This window comes from Haemaphysalis longicornis, unplaced genomic scaffold (assembly GCF_048455015.1).
Source record: "Haemaphysalis longicornis isolate Haplotype H1 unplaced genomic scaffold, Haemaphysalis longicornis Haplotype H1 scaffold_5, whole genome shotgun sequence".
NCBI lineage: Eukaryota > Metazoa > Arthropoda > Arachnida > Ixodida > Ixodidae > Haemaphysalis > Haemaphysalis longicornis.
Window position 1 is genome coordinate 31,259,254 of NW_027526385.1, and position 17,132 is coordinate 31,276,385.

At 45.9% G+C, this 17,132-nt stretch overlaps 1 pseudogene across 1 annotated transcript in view; it reads left to right on the top strand.

Annotated features, from left to right (window-relative positions):
• The window catches only part of LOC144138027 (fatty acid synthase-like), a 64,913-nt pseudogene extending 48,478 nt beyond the window's left edge, over nucleotides 1-16,435 (top strand). Inside the window, exons 19-26 of the transcript XR_013315804.1 lie at nucleotides 2,852-3,181; nucleotides 3,779-3,898; nucleotides 5,872-6,236; nucleotides 8,844-9,197; nucleotides 10,659-10,902; nucleotides 11,295-11,531; nucleotides 12,343-12,560; nucleotides 16,215-16,435. The product of XR_013315804.1 is annotated as a fatty acid synthase-like (transcript). The remainder of the gene's footprint in view (nucleotides 1-2,851; nucleotides 3,182-3,778; nucleotides 3,899-5,871; nucleotides 6,237-8,843; nucleotides 9,198-10,658; nucleotides 10,903-11,294; nucleotides 11,532-12,342; nucleotides 12,561-16,214) is intronic.
• The last annotated feature ends 697 nt before the right edge of the window (nucleotides 16,436-17,132 follow it).

Here is a 17,132-nt window from a genome sequence, read left to right on the forward strand (position 1 = left end):
TGCGCGGTCTGCGGAGGCTGCAACAGCTAAAGCAGTGAAGTCCATACGAGGTGCTACTGGAATTGGACGATGTCCAAGAGTAGAATTCAAACCAGTTTTGGTTTCGGTTCTGTGAAATAACATCATTGGCATCCGACGCTATAGGCCGCTGGGAGTTCTCAATTACTCAATAATAGGCCTCCCACGCTTCTGCCATGTTGTCGGCTGTGAAATCCGTCAGATAAGCCTGCCAGCACGACTTGTGACCGTAACGATCACTTCCACAGGTGAACGCAGTAGACTAACGCCTCCGCGTCACCGTAGACGCTCAAATGCGATGCGTGTTTCCCCCACTTTTGGAGCTTGCTTGGCTCGGGCCTGTATTGTAAGAGGCGTGTTCGCACTAAGCCAGAGGTTGGCCGATTCGGGACTGTGCCCGCAAGCAGCGGGTGCGTAAGGCAACACCATGCCAACGAAAACATGACAGTGCGTCCGTGTCAGTCTGCACGCGTTCTGAGAACTCGCTCGTGGAGCAATTGAACGTTACAGCGCAAAAATGGTAAATTCAGTACTGACAACGTTGCCCAAAAACAAAAAAAAAACAACTTAAAAAATAAAACATGAATTATCAAGGATTTCAACTTGCGAATTGCAAAACAACGGACATAAGGCTCCAGTCCACTCGGCCGTAAGCCATTGCTCTCATGGATGGAAATAAACAGTACATATTTTATAGCCTGTTTACATTTTTATTTAATTTTCTAATTCGAAGCCGCTTAGATAACGGTTTCTTGAATAACACTGGTGCAATAAGCGTCCCCGAAATTTCCACAAATATCTCCTTTCCACCGACTGTACTCCTTAGACGAAAAAACGACCGCAAATGTGTGGTCGTGATCCTGGCCGCTATGTAGGTCCACCTAGCGCAAAACGTACTTCCCGCACCTTGGTTTTACGCTTCAAATAAAGGCTTCGGTTTATATTAACTTGTTTTACCTATATTAACTTCGCTGACTGTTCCCCCGCCTTTAATTGGCCTTAAAATTTTCTAGTAGCGTACCACTCAGTGAACCGTCGCATTACGCATGTGTGGAGCTATTTGGACTTAGAGTCTGATACAGTCGGCAAACAAACAAAATAAAGGCAGATTCTTGCTGGCACAGACATTTCTTGGCTTAGTTTTAACTGACCGAACGAATGGGGACGACCCGCGGGCGGCGGTCCGACTAAACTCTAGCAGACTTATTTTGTCGGAGTGTGGCGAGCCGTGCAGTAGCACATTCAAGCCATGCCATCTCGTTTTACGTCGTACCAAACTTCATAGAAAATCTGCAGGGAGGATGCAGAGACGACAGCACTTTCGAGTAGGTTTTTCTACTGAATACAGCCACCTAAACGCTGTGAGAGTGGTCAAAACGTGGCCTAGAGACTGTAGACTACAGTTTGCGCTAGTAATCCCGCAATCTTTACAAATCCCTTCAGTATTTCATTAAGCGACTAGATGAGAAAGGGGTGCGGAAGAAGTGTGGAAACGAGAAAATAAAAGTACGTGGTGAAAGAGGGTGGTCTCGGGGAGAGAAATGCGGATGGAGGACTTAAAGTGAGAAGCGTCACTAATTGTGGTTTCGCGATTGTTTCAGAGCACATTTCTTAAGCTGCAACTGCTGTGGTTTTGCATAACCATCGGACTCGTTGTAACCGATGAAACGAAAAGGGCACGAAGGATAGGGTGACCAGGAAAGCCGTGGTGGAGAATATGGCGACAGTATGAGCGGGAGAACCGCGAGCCGACGCTGCTTTGTGAGACCCTTTCTGCGGCAGCGACGCGCTACGAGATAATGCCAGAGCCCAGTGCGCCGGAGTAGCGCGCGTCATCGTGCGTTCGCTGATGCCGCAATCACTTCCTGCGGCGCAACAGCTGCGTCGTCGCTGAGAACACTCTGCAGGTCGTGCTGCGCTGAAATTGTGCATTAGGGAGCATTGTAATCGCCACCCACATTTTTCCTCCATCTTTTCATATTTTTTTCTCGCTTTTCCAATGTGCTGGATACATCATATCTTCGTGTTTACTCCAAATCGGTATAAACTGTACATTTTCGTGCATTAGAAAGATGTGCCATATTTTCTAAAAATTCTGAATAGCAACGTACAACATGCACACTGCTGCCCACTTGCCTTAACGGGAGTCTGCAACTATTTTTGAAATTTTGGGGTATTATTGCATTGAGGTACTGCATTGAGGTAAATTGCATTCAATAAAATTGACAGAACACGTTGTTGCGCGAGTTAGGACTCAATTAATGAGTAACTCAGCGCCTCCAATTCAGTATGAACTACCACCGCCATTGTCTTTCAACTAAGCCTACCATTTATTTCAACTGTATAGTAAAGAGTAAAGCGGGACGGAGACGCAAGGACTAAATAAACTTCTGGAAACAGGATCGTCATTGGGGGGGGGGGGATAATTGTGGGAGACATCAAGAGACCAAATAAGAAGTTTTTTCTGTTAGTTGGCGTGGCCACCGTGCGCCTGTTACACACTTCAAAAGCACTTTACCATTTAAAGACCTATCTAAGGCGTTGCGCTGCTGAGCACGAGGTCGTGGGTTCGATTCCCGGCCGCGGCGGCCGCTTTTCTGATGGAGGCGAAAAGCGAAAACGCCCGTGTGTACGAGATTTCGGCGCACGTTAAAGATCCCCAGGTGGTCAAACTTAATCCGGAGCCCTCCACTACGGCGCGCCTCATCGCCTGCGTTGCGTCGGCGCGTTAAACCCTACAATCAATCAATCAATTTAAAGACCTAAAGGCATTTCTGCCACAGTTGTGTGCCTTAACGCAATTTTGCGAACGAACTTCGCGTTTTTTTTTCAGGAACCCTATCCATGGCTGAGAGCGTCCTCGGGATAGAGTTCTCGGGTCGCGACCTGTCGGGACGTCGGGTCATGGGATCTGTGGCATCGGAGGGCATGGCGACAGTGGTCGCGGCCGACCCGGAATTTCTGTGGGAAGTGCCGGCTAACTGGAGTCTACGAGAAGCATCTACAGTTCCAGTGGCCTACTGTACCGCCTACTATGCTTTGGTGCTTCGGGTAAACATGCGCGCAAGAGAGTCTCTCCTTGTTTGTGGGGGAACGACCGAAGTTGGTCAGGCTTCCATTTCCATCGCCTCGTCGATGGGATGCACCGTGTTCACAACCGTTGGTGAGTTCTGACAATCTTGTAGCTGAGCTATCACCAAACAAGGTGTGTCAAACTATACAAACAATTACAAATCCGTGTAGTTTTTCAGCATAATCATGAATTCTCATTCACGGTCCCTGCATACGAAAAACCTTTCTTCCAGCGGTAATGCTCAAAAGATTTAGTTTATTCATGTTGGTATGGAACAACAAAGCGAGACCTACACACAGAAAAAAAGTCCACCTCACAAGTCTTGTGCACTTATCTTTCGACCCTCTAATGTAGGACGTTTACACCAAAATTAAGAAATATATCACCTAACTGTTATTTTGTTCAGTATTTTATTGGAATGAACCCATACGAACCACACACGAGATAAATTGTTTTGTACGTTTCATTCATCCAGAAGATTTCTATGGTTCTGCCAGCCTCCATGCATGCCAATCAAAAAGGGCGTTCACGAAGTAACTTGTATTATTCTGTGCGATTGAGTTGAGCGCTTTGAGGCTAGTCAATGGTGGGTACCTTGTATCTGACACTGTCATGGTAAAAAAAACCTAGTCAGCAAAAATTATTTCAATGAGACCTTGCTAGATTTTCCCTTGGCACTTATTGCAGGTTCTACGGAAGAACGCCAGTTTCTGAAATCGCGCTTCCCAGAGCTGGAAGAACAGAACATCATGAACTGCATCGAGACATCTTTAGAAGGACGCATTCATCTACAAACAAAAGGCCAGGGTGAGTAAGTTAAGATTTTCGAGATGTCTGTAGAATCACAACTTTGATAAGCCACACTCAGTGCCGTAAATATTGTTGTACTAAATGCATAAAGGGAGACCCACAATTAAACGGTGAAAGGGATAGGTTGTCACTACGTATTATTACCAGATATTATACATTATGCAAACATGTACCTTCGGTGAAAACAGATGGCAATCTTTGCCAGCGGAAATGCGCTCGTCTGGGAGAGGCAGCGGTTTTTAACTGGTTACCATCCGAAGGTCAATGCAAAACCTCTTGTATACCCGCCCTCACTGAGTTAGTTACGGCAGTTGACTCACACAGTTGCCTTAGTTACGCTGCTCTTCGTTTTTGGCAACAAAAGTGACGCTGCAGATGAGCACTTTTTTTCGGGTATTGGCCGCACGCCAGCGCATATGCAGTCACATGTTCCATATCAAAATTAACATTGTGGCTTCCTGTTTGAGAAGGCCGTAAAAAAGCGGAGCATTCTCTGCTGTGGCCACACAATGGGAATAAACACCTTTTCATAAATGCCCGAAGCGAGACAACCAACGGCAGAAACGTAGGGAAAGGCACAGAGGCGCGTCTCAAGCACCTTAGCTCAGCCGCTTATTAATGCAGCAAAGCCAAACTACTTCATTTGTTTGCAGCAAAGCTGTCGGTGGCTTGTATCTAGTAGGTCGTTTCTGGCAACAGAGTGATTGAAGAAGAATCACACGCGAGTGTAGCGCCACCTTGCAGCACCCCACCAAATCCCCGGGAATTTTAAGAGAGTGCTCAGCACATTCCAGCGTATAAAAAACCTTAGCAAATTGTTGAAAAGTCCCAGAGACTCCATATTTTAACACTAGACGGCTTAAGTGTTTCTTAAAAAATGTCTCCCCAATACCTTCGTTTTCAGAGCTGACGCCGACTTTAAGGGGTCGTTATAAGCTTGGTTATAGTAAGAATTTAACAAAGGACACATCTTCCCACCTATCAGCGTACTTACGGCCAGGCTGCTGCACGCCGTGTTTCGATGAATTCGACATTTTGTTCACCTGTAAGACTATCTGACACGTGAAGTTGTTGAAGCGTGCCATATCAACAAGAATACGGACAAATGTGTAAGCCAGCTTTCTCTGACGACGTACGAGGAGAAACGGCGTTTTTGTAGTCTATCTAGCCAGATGAGCGGTTCTCATGCTTTTATTTGTGCTTTATCTGATGTTTAAGATTTTGTTGGTGTTTCCTCTACTGCAGATTCTACATGTCGGCAATATATTTGTGCTCTAAGGCGTTGTGCTGCTGAGGACGAGGTCGCGGGTTCGATTCCCGTCCGCGGCGGCCGCTTTTCTGATGGAGGCGAAAAGCAAAAACGCCCGTGTGTACGAGATTTAGGCGCACGTTAATGATCCCCAGGTGGTCAAAATTAATCCGGAGCCCTCCACTACGGCGCGCCTCATCACCTCCGTTGCGTCCCCGCGTTAAACCTTACATTCAATCAAACTATATATTGGTACTCCTTATCAATAAAATACTAGTTGCGACTCAGCGCACGTCTTTTTCCTCCTTCTGCTTCACAAGCCTTTTTAGGGCTGCTACACGTCAACATTCTTACTAAGTAAACCATCTAGACTTATTACATAACGCATTTAAGGTCTCAAATCCACAGGTTACATGCTTTTTTCATTTATTCGTTTTTTTTCTCTTCTGTTAATTCTTCGTTTCCGCTTTCTCTTCCCTCTTGCTTTGTGTACAGAAATCCTTTCCTCATCCTCTTTCCCGAACAGTAGCGTGTAGGCGACAACATGCCGGCAGGCGCATCTATGCTTTCTTTTAAGAAAAAAACATTTTCTGTGCCTCTCTGTCTCAGTAGCGCCCTTTTCGAGCACATTTAGTAGCCAAATCATTTAGAGAAAGCCTGCTTTTGTGTTGTTTAGCAAATCATTTTATCCTCACACTGATTATTTGACCTCAACATCCAGGTGTGAATTTGGTGCTCCACGCCGGAGCCGGAGAGATGCCGGAGATTCAGGCAAGTTTGCGCTGCCTGTCCCCACATGGCCGGTTCCTGGACGTGAGCCCCCTCGAAAACACATTCGACGGCATGTCGCTTGTGAAGTCCACGCTTCCCAAAACCATCAGCTTTCACCATATTTCGCTGGATGCACTCTTCTGCAACGATGCCTCCACGGCTGCAGTCAGAAGTCACGTTGCGCAACTCGTGCGGGACGGCATCGCTTCCGGAGCCGTTCGGCCTCTGGAGAGCACCCTCTTCGCTTTGGACAAAGCCCAGGAGGCCTTCCGCTTCATGGCGTCTGAAAAGCACACCGCGAAAGTGGTTCTCCAGGTAAGCCATCATTTCGGAAGTCACCGTTTTCCTGCCCTCTTTTAGGTTGCTTAGAATTTTACACGGGTATGGTCGGGATATCTAGAGAAACTCACAGAAACACACGAACGGCTCTACAAGCACAACAGACTAAAGTTAGAATAGCAGCTGACACCGGCTCATTCAAGTACTACTTAAGTTTATCATCTCCCATTATGTAACTTGGGCCGATCACATCAACTTATATTACAAATTCTGCTAACCGTGTCCTCGGTTTCTTCGGCAGAAATCTGTCATACGCTACGACTGCAATTAAATTATTGGCGTACAAAACGTTTGTTTAGCGTAAATTAGAGTACGCTAGTGCTGTCTTTCACCTACATCAAGGTAACCTTACAAAGTCCTTCAAGTCCGTTAAAAATCGTGCTTCGCGTGTCATTGTATCAGTATACTCTTTCCCTTCAAGCATCTCGGCATTGAAACGTCACCTCCACTTCCATCATTGGAACCCCGACTCCACATATCTCGTCAGTGCCTTTGTCGCCCATTCATTTCCTCACTCCCCCGCAATAACAATATCATAGTTCCAACGCATCGTATATCTCGCCTTTGTCCTGCCAATGCCGTCAAAATGCCACGTGCCCTGACCACAAATTTCCAGCGTTCATTTTTACTCTTCCCTGCCCATGAATGAAACAATGTTCCCTCTAACATTGCCACTATTACCGGTAAAGTCAATTTCAAGAGTGCCATTGAAAATGCTTATCTCTATTGATCGCGTTCTTTGTATTGTTTGCCATGCTGATGGCGTGTTTCCCACTCTACATGTAATATCCCTCCAAAGGCCTTCGGGGTACTCATAAATAAATAAATGAATAACAATTATAGAAATTTGTTCAACGTCAAACACGGCGGAGTTTTTGTTCTCTACCGTGGGTTTCTTTCATCGATGACAAGGACGCCACAATTTTGTTTGGGAAGACATCAATTATTTCCTCTTGCTGGGCTGACAACCTTCTTAGTGATTGACTAACAACCGCCCAGAGAATAACGCCACAGAATTTGCGGCTGAAGCTAAATTCAGCGGGAAGAAGAAAGAATAAACACGGTACCCAAGTCCTCGCCTATGTGCTTCCTTCTGCACGCGAGGGTAAAAGCGAAAGATGTCACGGTGGAATAGCCGCGCTTTAAGGCAGTGGTTAAAACACACGAGGTGTAAGGGGTAACTTGGCGTTACGAAACAAGTCCTTGCCATGTAGCCTGATACGCCGTTCAACTTTACTTGGTCAATAAGTCCCACAATAACATGTACCTTTACTCCAGAGTAATTTCGTCCGTGCAAGTCTATGCTAACTGTCCCACACGCGACATGCTATACTATGTTTTGTAAATACAGTGCCAGAAACATTCTTGGACGAAAGGCGGTCACTCAGATGCTTGCTGGAACGACAGGGATTGGGTCGTAAGCCTCCCGTACGGTAAATACTACAAGTCGAAATTTGTGTTTCTTGTGCTTAGCGCACAAGATTGCTTACTTTTAAGGCTGTGACATTTATTCTTGCTTCATAAAGTTCTATAAAAATTAGAAGCACTGCTGCGGCCCAGCTAGTTTTGCACGGTGTACAAAAGTGTCTTGCTGTCCCAGCTGACCTTCACAGCTTGGACAGCATGCATTGTGAAAGCAGGAGCTTCGTTCCAAGGACGTTTTCTCGGCGGCGAAGAAACCCGGTCGCGTCTCGTACCCTAAAGCCTAAACATAGATGTCTGAAATTGTTTACCTAGCGGCACAATACTATAGTACCTTGAAAACTCTGCGGTGTACCGATGGCCACAAGGTACCCAATTTTTATTTATCGCACTGGCAAGAACGTGCAAGACTCCTAACGTTTCACCTTTTCTCTCTGTATGGCTGCGTATCCCTGATGCTTTCATGAACTGATACTTTTCACTACAGCCGCAGCCGCATGACAACTGCAATATGGGCATTACTCGTTGTCCGTTTTTTGTATACCCTACACCTTTATCTACTCTCGCGTTCTTTTTTTTATGCGCGGGAACCTTCATGGCAGCGGAAAAAGGCCCATTTCACAATACTGATTTTTACACTACACTATTTTTGTTTCTAGTACAGGGAAACTCGGTCGCTTGTATCTTCATTAGCCTTATAAGCGTCAATTTTGAGTGACAACTTCATATCACCACATTACTAAATATATTTACGGACTGTTTGGTACCCACCCTCGTGCGCAACTGAAGTGTTGCAAGTTTAAGGCTCCCATTAACAAAAGTTTTGTGGTACAGGGAAGGCCCTCTAACGACCATTTTGCCAAATATGTCATTGCAAAGATAAACCTTTGTACTACGAGTGTCTCAGTAACCGCCAAACAGTGATACAACAGAAGTGAAACTTAAGCTTGCCGATTGTCACCTAAATCGAAGTACTAATTGTCGGTTGATCTGACACTTTGACAGTTGAAACTACAACAAACGAGTGCATTTCTGTGTCGTTTTACAAAACATACCTTGTCGCAATAGGTGCCCGTGTGCTCTCTACGAGCTTATGTAAGTTTTTATAAGCACTTGCCTGCAGATGCACGGTTGATAGCGCGAAATGAATTTTTTTTGCAGATACGTCCCGAGGAAAGCGAACACGAAGCTGCTCCATCGCCTTCGCTCAGCGTCGAGGCCTTGGCGCGTACCTGGTTCTACGAACACAAGTCGTACATCGTAATAGGCGGCCTTGGTGGTGTCGGTTTGGAGCTCGCTGACTGGATGGTGTCAAGAGGATGCCGCAGCCTGCTGCTTTGCTCGAGGTCCCCTGTGCGAAATGGATACCAGCGACTCTGCCTGCGGCGCTGGGAGCGCGCTGGTGCCAAAGTCCTGGTCAGCACAGACGATGCATCAACGGAGAAAAGTGCTAAAAAAATAATCGAAACAGCCATGGCTCTAGGACCAGTAGGAGGGATTTTCAACCTCGCTGCGGTAAGAAAAACAAACACGGAAAATAAGAACAATTTTCTCGCTTTACGCATGCCGCGGCAGCAAACGTTTCACTAGGCAGTTATTAAAGGGATCCCGCAACACTTTCGATAAACGCTTTGACTCTTTCCTTCGCGTCTGGAAGCACTTCGAAAGCTACAGGTATCGCCAGTACGGAGCGCCAGCGTGTGATTTGCTCGTCGCACGAGATACGCCTTCCGTTTCTGCTTTGCTTTTGTGGCTTTATTTTCAAAGTTGTTAGCGAAAAGCGTTCATTGCTGCAACTGAAGGAAAACCAGCCAACAGCCGCTACATGGCCTCAGTGACGTAATTCGGTCCGTCTAAGAGCGTCAAGACTGAGAAAGAGAGAAAAATCTTTTGAGCTAGTTTCCGAGTTATCTGATGGACACAGAGCAGCAAGTTTTCGCTGAGGCACTTTGCGACCCCCTGATTTCTGTACTGCGTGTGTTGGGTGACTACGTTCTGCAAGCATTTAAGATTTTCAAAAAAAGTTGAAAAAAGTGTTGCAGGGTCCCTTTAAGCTGTTCGGCACGATCGTGATGGTGCAATAGAAAATTGACTGCTCAGGTTCTCCCTGCTGCGTATTCTCGTGGAGTACAAAAGCTCTTTTTTCTACCTTCTTTGTAGAGTGTCATCATAATAGTCCATGTGAGGTCACGTGACCTCACAGGGATGCGATGCGGTGTGTTCTCTTTGATAGTGTTCCCCAGTTCTTCTCCGAGCACCATGTTTTGTGTTGCGGTGGGAGGTTTTTACTCATCTGAGCTTTTAATTGTGTAAACTGCGCCCTGCACTGTGTGCGCCCACGGGCTCATGGTAATCGAAAGCACCTAAAATTTTGACGAAAACTATAGCTAATCGTCCAACACAGAAACCGCGTAACAATAATGGTTTGCCATAGAAAAACAGTACCGCTTTCTTGTCTCTCAGTTCGATTGCTCGTAAAACAGCCTCTAACTCGAGAGCGTCATCATACGCATCAAGACAAAGGTAGCGCAACTTAGGAGTCTACGCTTTGTGTGGTCACGAACACGCTTGGTTTTCATTCTGCCGTGCAGAGCCACTTGGGCTTTGTAAATCACTGGTCGTGATCATCAACTGGCAAAAACCTGCTAATCGCACCCACACCAAAGTTGAGCAGTTCGTACCGCGAGGAAGGTGGTTTTACCTTCTATAAAACGTTGTCAATGCGTAGCTCCTGCTTCCAGGTGCTCTGTGCTCTCAGTGTACCATACACGGCAGCTTGTGGCTAAAGAAAAAAGCTAAAAGAACGTATAGTAAGTGATGGTGCTGCACAAGTTTTTTATGAACCTTGAATTGCGCCTGCATCGCCAGGGTGCACACTTTACTGGTGGAAAATTTTATTGCAGGCTTTACAATCTGTCTTCGCAACTATTCCTTCTCAACAGAGATGAATAACATTTTTTTTTTCTTTGTACGCAGGTGCTCCGTGATGCCCTGCTTGAAAACCAGACTGAAGAAAGTTTCACGGCAGCCTGCAAACCTAAAGTGGAAGTCACTCAGCGTCTCGACGAACTGACCAGACTGCTTTGTCCTGAGCTTGACCACTTCATCGTCTTCTCGTCTGTGGTTTGCTGCCGCGGCAACGCAGGCCAGACAAACTATGGTTACGCTAACTCCCTCATGGAAGGCATCTGCGAGCGTCGTGCCACTGATGGGTATCCCGGTAAGCTTTAATTGTTATCTTATGTCCAAAGGATGCCTTCTTCTTTCTGCAGCAGTTAACGAAGCTGTAATTGATTTGTAGGGTTTTTAGTGGGATTTTTAGTCCTGAAGCCAAGGACATCTTTGCCTCTTTACTGACTGGAGGAGAAACTTGAGTGCAAGTTTGTACTGCCTTTGTACTTTGAAAGTAACAGATGTAATTTTTAATGGTACAGGATTCTTTTAATCAGCGTAGTACAGTTTTCATGAATTCGGGCATGTATTGAACACTGCGTTTTGTGGTACCTGTGCATTTTATCTTACATTTCAGATCTACATCCCCAGTGATTGATTTATGTTTTGTCGAAATTTGAGAGTGGCATGACATATCTGTAATGTATTACTCCGTGCCAGCACTTGCCATTCAGTGGGGCCCTATTGCTGACGTCGGAATCTTTCACGAGGCCACTGGTTTGGACGCCGGGGTTCTTGGTGCACGCCCTCAGCAAATAACGTCTTGCTTGGAAGTGTTGGACCGCCTTTTGAACCAAAAGGTCCCAGTCGTGTCGTGCTCTGTAAAGGATGACGAGTCGCCCGAGTCCACAAGTCAAGACACGCAAGATCTCGTACAATTGATTGCTAACATCTTGGGTATGTCCTATTTTCGTGCATCCCAAATTCCAGCTTTCTCTTTCAGTAAAGCTGTGTAACCATTAGGGCTAACTGACGTTGGCTACGACATCAACAGACTTTGTTTAACCGCTGATTTCTTCTTGGTAAAGTGGAAGTTTGGGCTAGTTGGTTTGACATGACTCAACCTACAGCGCAGAAAAACACACAAAGAAGAACAGGAAAGGAACATAACCAGAGCTGACTTCCAACTTAATGTTTATAAACACGGAAAACCTTTTCATAGATGAACGATATGGAGGCAGAAGCAGCATGAAACAGACAAACAGATAAATAAGTGCATTACACTTAGTCCCTCCGCACTAGCCTTCCAGCGCGAACACCTGCTTAATATAAGAGTGTTATTCCGGTTAATAATAAGCACTATCCTTTTGTGTGTTTCTTTCTGCGCTGTAGTTCGAGCAATGATTTCCTCTGTTTTGCATATCAATTTAAGGGTAGTTTTTACTTCTTCAGTGGGTATACAACAGTGCTATTGATGCCATTTCATGGCTAAGTGCTTTAAAAGAATGACGCGGCGCCCAAATACTCTAGCAAGTACCCCACACTTTCCAGTTGCGCGGGCCTTCAGCGGATCAACACCATTGAACGCGAGCGCGAAAACTTTCGAACCGACCCATTGTTCAAATACCGAACTATGCCGCGAAAGTCCTCCGGGATATGGGCTGAACACGTTGAAATTTACATTTTCGAGTGTATTCGCCAGTTATTTTGCGAAGGCTAGGATCGCTCTAGGGCAGCACCTTTTTCACTTGGATGCTCCCTGTTCCAGGTATGAAAGATTCCTCGACCCTCAAGCCCCACGACACCCTTGGCGAACTTGGCCTGGACTCTATGATCGGAGTCAAAGTACAGGATATTATAGAGCGACACTGCGGGCATGTATTGTCCATGCAACAAATTTCCGAGCTTAACGTTCATCGATTGACAGAGATGAGCCAAGGAACGACACCAGAGCACAAGAACAGGTCCATATGAGTGAACAAGCAGGTACGCTATCAAGCGCATCTCGTTGTAAGAGTTGTGAGTAAGCGCTCGTCCAGTGTTCCCTTTGTTCGTGTCGCGTTTTTTTAGTGTTGCGCTTTCTGAAGGTTTCAAAATGCAAGCGCATTGCTGGTATGATATTTTAGACGATCTGGCTTTTGATCTAAACTTGACGTCCCCAAAATATCCCGGAAGCTCAACTAAAGTTCTCAAAAGAATGCGAGTCTGTCCAAAATTGAAAGCCGCAATGGCCAGGCAGAGAAAGACGAAGTGATCTTCTACAAGCTGATAGCGAGCATTGTTTCAGGTTATCACTTACAAGTAATTCTGAACAACTAGTGCCACTGGAAACATCGTTTAGAAACTTGTTATTGTTTTTCAATATTAATAATTGTAAATGCATCGACGGACATTTGAGAATGCGTAACCACCTCGCCCATTTCTGACGCGAACATTTCGTTTGTCCCAAATCGCACACATTGACGGGATTTCGAAGTCATGTACGAAAATTTTCTCATACGTCCTCTGCGCACCGTGCGTAACGTTCTTGGTGCTTTAACCGCCTCCGTGGTCACATTTGCTTTCTTAATTAGCGGCATTCCCTGTGTTTGGGCCCTTTTGTTGTTTACCTGAATCAGCGTTCCATCGCCATAATTATCATTCCTTCCCCTTCTGCCGGCCTGTGTTGGCCACAGGCTTTATTCTACGGCGTGTATACTAGTTGGCAGACGTCACAGTAACCGCCTAGAATACGGGCTTACGGGGTGCCATAGGAAGCCGGCAGCGAGGCTCGATTCGTCTGGACGTCCCCCTGGCAACGTTTGCAGCGCAGCAAAAGCAGCTCTCTCACCGCGCTCTTTCCATGCCGTCGTTGGAAGGCACCAACGAGGCACCTTCCAGAAACTTTTTTTTTATTTTCCCGTGCTTTTTAAACGAACTGACGGGAGGATCTCGCGGACATACCTTATCTATTCCTGTCGTAATAGAAGCAGTAAAGTTTGTGTCCGCAAATGTCTGCTTCTTTCTCCCTTAAGTTAAAAGTTTCTTGTGGTGAAATTGGCTTTATATGTATTAAAAAGAAATAAAAGTTATAGACGTGAAATGCCGCTCGCGGCAAATTTAAAATATAAATAATTTTTGTCTTTGTTGCGAATGCAACCATAATAGCAGGGGGCCGCGAGAAATAATAAAGACCCAGCGCAATATAGGCGCCGGGAGTTGTATAATCGAATACCCTTCGTAATTTGGCCTCGTCATCCTATGTACCCGCTTCCGTTAGGTTAAAATACACAGCTCGTCCTAGCTTGGGCTGAAAGGCAGGTCCTCGCTTGGAGCTTTGTTATATCAGTACATAATCCTTGTTCCAATCTTCCTCAGAAGACGCTTAAGCAGGCCACCTCGTTACGTTACACTTTAAACTACATATATAACGTGGCAAACGTCACCCTGTCTTACTTAGGAACCAGTTTAAACCTGTGTTTAGCACTCCTGTATCGAAGATGAATGTGCACATACACGTTTGCGTCCTCAAATGCCTCTCTAAGCTCAACATATTATAGCAGATACTCTCGGGGAATAAACGGTACGTAAGCTTTTGCTCTCGTAGACACGTTGAGCGGAAGCTAAGTGCGTCGACAGGAGCGTTCAATCTTCTGCCCAGTATCCCTAAGCTAACCGCTACGCAGTAAGTGCTTTACGGATATGAAGGGAATGTAATAAGTAGGCGCTCGAGTTTTTAGTTTTGCTACCAGAATTCCGCGAAGTCAAAAATGTAGTTAACCGAGTGTCTGCAAGAGAGGATAGAAATGGTTTATGGCGCAGGTGGCAGCCTTTGCACAAAGAACACACCGAGACGTTTTCGGTATATTCGTCTTCGTGAAAGGCTTAATAAACCGTGTGAATGTGGTTCCACTGTGCAGTTTGACGTTTAGCCAAAAGACAGCGTTACCCAAGCCTCAAAATGTGTCTTCGAGGAGTTTTACCTTACTTGTCGCGAAGAGGCTTTAGTGATGTTTCATATACGGGAGTCGTCGGGTCGCTTACGGTCCCATTCTGCGCCCTTCTCGATCTTTTGCATGGTCTTGTGCTTTGTTGAAATGTGTTCTTTGTTCCCTTTACCGCTTAGTAATCTCAATGGTCTGCGAGTTGCGAAAAGAATTTTAAACTACCACATCGAAATCTTGTGGTAAATTATTATGGGTTTATTTCATTAGGTAGGCTCTTCGAAGTAGTTATTAGATGACTATTTCCGCCACTAAAAGGTGTACGGTCAATTCGTAATGCATGTAATAATTTGCGCACCGAGGCCCAGGTACTTACTAGGCATGTTGTCAGGAAAATTCGGCTGGTCCGACGAGCCATAGGAGGAGGAATGATTGCAGTAACTTTTAGTGATCCAAAACGTGCGTTTTGGATTGAGAACCAAACTCAATTGAAGTATATCCTGTCTCAAGTTAGGGCAGACAACAACACTTTGGTTGGCCTGCGGACAACTGAGCACGAGTGGATTACGTGGAAAATAAAGAGGCTGACAAGAGACGCACAAGATTGAGAGCGCAGCTCTTGAGCGCCCGCTTCTGTGCTTTCACATCATTTTTCCCCGTAGGCCTCGTTGTAAGAAAGAGAATCAAGAGGGCACCGAAGGTAGAGCGCGCAGGGAAACGGTTGAGAAAATTAAGGCGAAAGTGTGAGGGGGAGGGGGTACACCGAGGCCGCGCGAGAAATGTTCCGCGACGTCCGAGCTACCACATCAAGCGCGAGTGTCGCACGCCGTCGTGCATTCACTAATGACGCTAATACTTCCTGAGACGAAGTAAGCCTGCCCGGGCGAGTCAGCGCCGGCGACGCCAGATACCAGAGGCGCGAGAAATTCCCCGCGACGGCCGAGCTGCCACATCAAGTGCGAGTGTCGCACGCCGTCGTGCATTCACTAATGACGCTAATACTTCCTGAGACGAAGTAAGCCTGCCCGGGCGAGTCAGCGCCGGCGACGCCAGATACCAGAGGTGCTCGCCGCCCACGCGGCGGCTATGCGCCGTCACCAAGCACATTCTGCAGCTCACGCTGTGCTCAAAGTTTGCATTAGGTATTCTTGTAAACACCAGATAAAATATGAATCAATGTTTCACAATTGCTTATTTATTTTTAAAGTACATTTATACTCCTCGTACACTAATTTCGGCGTGGCGACAACCGCCCTTGCGAACAATCAGCGCATTATTAAGGCCCAATACAGCGAAAGCAACAAGAATTCAGCCGGCGAGCATGGAACGTGTTTCGCCAAAAGTGCTCCTTTTTGCGCCGCCTGCCGAAGCCTGCCTGAGATATCTAAAAAATGGCCTCACTTGGTATTCGCTCTCTTGCTTTACACACTCTTAACAGTTCTATGTGCAGCACGCGGGAATTTTTTTGAAACCGTACAATGAGCTTCAGTGATCTAGACTAGCACAAGCGAATATGTTAACTGGGAGTAGAATATATAGTTGGGTTTAAGAAAAAAATCGGTAAACATTATGGACTATCAGATGCTGCTTTTCCATTGACCAGCAGAAATCGCGTCCGAGGTATTCATATCGGTACCAGTTAGTGTGTGGGTATTCTATTTTAAAGCAGTGTGCGCTCTACGGAAAAAGTGACGTTACGGTTTTCATTTTTTCGCAGCTGCTACTGGCTAATCCGACAATACCGGGTAGCCAAATCTCCAAGCCCCAACGGCCAAGAAGGCCCGAAGCCCACGGAGACATGCTGCCGACATCTGTGTTCGCAACCGCTCCACAGCTGCCATATTGTGTATAAACACCTGTGTATAGCACCAGTGTGGACTACATGCATCAACCCCTTTTTTCAAGTTTTGAAACAATAAAACATATTTTCTACACTGAGGCCTTCCCAGGTCCCATGACTACAAATTATTGAGACCGGTCGTTCCGAAGGTGTTTCAGCGAAATAAATGGGTGTTAAGGAGAATGCTTGCAGTTCACCGCTTTCATTTTCGTTATCTGCGTATACCCTTTTTTTGATAGCAAAGAATTATCAGTCAATTTTGTTTTGAGAACCTCAGTCAAAACTTTTTTGGGTACATCATCAATATTCCAGTCATTCTTAGTCGAAGAATGCGCTTCTGATGACGGAAATGCCCGCGGTGCTTCTACATCACTAAGCGTAGAAAGATGCCACAAAACTTTCGAGAGTTTTCTTGATAGTTTTAGTAACTGCTTTAAAATTAAAGCCGTTCCCCTCAATTTGAAAGCTGTCGTAAGTGCAGAGCAGTGATTCTCCAAAATGGGCTGTACCGCCATTATCCGCTTACTGCTACCACCCCATGCAATTCAAATTTGCCGCCTTCGCAGTGCTCGTGCGCCACCACCTGAAACTGCCCCAGAGGGAGTTCTGTTCTCATTGTACTTTTCTCCCAGCACGTACCGTCGTTGCATTGCAGCATTTTGCGTTTACTGTTGTAAAAACTAACCCAACGGGCGTCCTTAACTAAAGGAACGCTGGCGCTGCCGGTTAATTACGTACAGTAATTAAGTGTACCTATAGTTTTCTTTGCACTAAACAACAGGAAGATATATGACA